This window comes from Suricata suricatta, chromosome 7 (genome assembly GCF_006229205.1).
Source record: "Suricata suricatta isolate VVHF042 chromosome 7, meerkat_22Aug2017_6uvM2_HiC, whole genome shotgun sequence".
In the NCBI taxonomy this organism is placed as follows: domain Eukaryota; kingdom Metazoa; phylum Chordata; class Mammalia; order Carnivora; family Herpestidae; genus Suricata; species Suricata suricatta.
Genome location: NC_043706.1, coordinates 1,161,065 through 1,164,815, shown reverse-complemented (window position 1 = coordinate 1,164,815; position 3,751 = coordinate 1,161,065).

The window sequence follows — 3,751 nt, the reverse complement described above, 5'->3', positions numbered from 1 at the left end:
TACTCAGGCACCCCTGTCACCCATCTTTTTGGCTCTGTCGTGTCAGAGCAGGTAGATGAATAATACTTACTTGCATTGACAGACAAGTTGGTGTGTGTAATAGTGCCTTACCTCTGACTAAGACAAAACCTCAGTTAAAATTATATGAAAGCAAAAATGAAAAGTCTTTTAAAATAAAAGCCAGTGCAATGCTGTTAATTCCTTAGCTACTTCTGTTACAGCTATGGCCTTCAAAGATTAATTCAGGAAGGGAAAAATCCTTCTTCCTATTAGAACTCTGACATTGGAAGTCTTCAAATAATTTTTCCTGCACACTATGGGATTCAGAGACAGATGTTTCCTTCCCATCTGCACAGTCCTCCTGCATAAAATACTGTATTTCAGTCCTTCATTTCCTATTTAATCTACATTTCCCCGTTATATTTCTGCAGGATCAAAATGTCTGAAATCACACATCAAGAAGTGGTTTCATGTCCTCCTCTTCTAGTGGAGAATAGATTTAATCTTCCATAATAGAGCTAAAAGGGAGGATGTCTCTGCAGAGACATACAATATTGATTTGTTCTAAGAATTCTGAAAAGAAAACCTAAAGAATCAGTCCATATCAAAGTTCATTTTCTCTTACCTCTCACAAGTTGTTTTAGCAACCCAGACACGCTCTCCAAGAGAGATTGAACATGAACATCACTGTGATCTACAAACAGTTCTCCTGATAACTCTGCTTCTTGACCAGTGAGGAGCCCACAGGGTGTGGAGCGCTAAGCGGGAGCTGTCCAGCACTGCTGCTCCTTCTTGTCTGCCCTGCAGTGTGGCTGTGAATCCTGCTCTTTCCCAAGTGGGTTAAAAACTCATTCTGGACAAGACTCCGCCTTCCTGAACATGTTACTTCATGTAAGGAGATGAAACTCGTCATAGATTCTTGCTCCTCATTCTCACTGAAAAAAAAAAAATCCGTGCTAATAGGTTTTAGTCCTTGAGGCACATTAGAAAAGCATTAGTTCAGATTAAGAAGAGAGCAAAATTTCCCGCTATTGCTGAAAGCCCAGGTCATGAAAAAGATTTCCTAAACCATTGACCTGCATCCACTCTGTAAAGTGGCAGAAAAAAAGCAGTTCATGAAGAGGTTGTGGAATTAGATAATATCTTGATGTTTCACTAGGAGAAATGTAATAGATGCAAAAGTTATGCCAATGTGAAGGAAAGCTATAGGACAGTGGAATGAGAAAATGTATATTCAATATTTTTCTCTAGGTAGTAAATGTGTTACAGATAAAATTTGCCGCTAAATGTGCATTTCAAACACTAGAATTACAGTAGATATTAAACTACAAGACTTATTTTTTTATTCTCAAGTAACTTTTTTCGATGTCATATGGTAGTTCTATTTTTAATTTTTTGAGGAACCTCCATACTGTTTTCCTCTGTGGCTGTACCACTTTATTTTTTTTAATAGTTTATTGTGAAATTGGTTTCCATACAACACCCAGTGCTCTTCCCCACAAGTGCCCTCCTCCATCACCACCACCTCTTTCCCCTCCCCCTCCCCCTTCAACCCTCAGTTTGTTTTCAGTATTCAATAGTCTCTCAGGTTTTGCGTCCCCCTCTCTCCCCAACCCTCTTTTCCCCTTCCCCTCTTTCCCCATGGTCCTCCATTAGGTTTCTCCTGTTCTTCTGTTAGACTTATGCTCAAGAAATTTAACATACAATGTTGTTTTGGCTCCAGGAATAGAACCCAATAATTCATCTCTTAGGCATGACACCTAGTGCTCATTCCAACACGTGTCCATCTTAATACCCATCACCCATTTTCCCCCTTCCCCCAGGCCCCCCATCAACCCTTAGTTTGTTCTCTGTATTTAAGAGTTTCTTATGGTTTGCCTCCCTCTTTGTTTGAAACTGTTTTTTACCCTTCCCTTCCCCCATGGTCTTCTGTGAAGTTTATCCAGTTCTACATATGAGTGAAAACATATGGCATCTGTCTTTCCAACACTGACTTATTCACTTAGCATAATGCCCTCCAATTCCATCCATGTTGTTGCAAATGGGAGGATTTCATTCTTTCTCATTGGCAAGAGGTAATCCATGGTATATATAAACTATATCTTTATCCATTCTTGAGTGGATGGAAATTTGGGCTCTCTCCATAATTTGGCTGTAAGTGATAGAAGAGCTATAAATGTTGTGATGCATGTGCCCCTTTAAATCATTATTTTTGTATTTGGGGGGTAAATTCCAATTGGTGCAATTTCTGGGTTGTAGGGTAGGTCTATTTTTATAATATAATGTTTCATTATACTTTTAATATTTTTCAGAATGGCTGCAACAGTTTTAATTCCCACCAACAGTACAAGAAGGTTCCCTTTTCTCCACATTCTTGCCAGCACTTGTTTCTTCTATTGTTAATTTTAGTCATTCTGACAGGTATGAGGTGGTATCTCGTTCTGGTTTTGGTTTGTCTTTCTTTGATGTTGAGTGATGTTGAGCATCTTCCCATGTGTCTGTAGCCATCTGTGTGCCTTCTTTGGAAGAGTGTCTATTCATGTCTTCTGCCCATTTCTTCACAGGATTATTTGTTTTTAAGGCGTTGAGTTTGGTCAGTTTTTTACAGGTTATGTCATTTGAAAATATCTTCTCCCATTCTGTTAGTTGCCTTTTAACATTGATTGTTTTTTTTTTTTGAAGTACAGAAACTTTATCTTGATGAGGACCCAATAGTTTATTTTTGCTTTTATTTCCTTGCCTTTGGAGATGTTTCGATTAGGAAGTTGCTGCAACTGAGGTCAAAGAGGTTGTTGCCTATTTTCTCCTACAGGATTTTCATGGCTTCCTGTCTCAAATTTAGGTCTTCCATCCATTTTTAATTTATTTTTGTGTATGGTGTAATAAAGTGGTCCAGTTTCATTCTTCTGCATGATGTTGCCAATTCTCCCAGCACCATTTCGTAAAGATACTGTCTTTCCATTGGATATTCTCCTGCTTTGTTGAAGATTAGTTGGTCATACATTTATGCATATAATTCTGGGTCCCCCTATCCTGTTACACTGATCTATGTGTCTGTTTTTGTGTCTGTACCATACTGTCTTGTTGATTACAGCTTTAAGGTAGAGGCTAACATCTGCAATTGTGATGCTTCCCACTTTGTTTTTCTTTTTCAACATTACTTTGGCTATTCAGGGTCTTTTGTGGTTCCATGCAAATTTTAGTATTGTTTGTTGTAGCTCTGTGAAGAATGCTGGTGCTATTTTTATTGGTACTGCATTGGATATATAGATTTCTTTGGGTAGTATCAACATTTTAACAATATTTATTCTTCCAATCCATTGGGATTTGATGTTTTCCCATTTCTTTGTGTCTTCTTCAATTTCTTTCATAAGTTTTCTATAGTTTTCAGTATATAGATTTTTTTTTTACATTTTTGGTTAGGTTTATTCCTAGGTATTTTATGTTTTTTTCTTCATTCTGTTTATTTTGCTTTGAAATCATGTAAAGCATCACATATGAGGATGTATGTCAACAATTTTTTAAACAATGTCAAATCTAGTTATGCCCCTCAAATATTTTGGTTTCCCTTGAAAATTTACACGTTTATCAACCAACGCATTTCTAATTTTTTAAATTTATAGTTTATTGTCCAGTTGATTTCCGTTTAACATCCAGTGCTTTTCCCAAGTGTCTTCTTCCATAACAATCACCCCCTTCCCTTTTCTCTCTCCCTCCTCAGCCCTCAGTTCATTTTACGTATTCAAGTCTC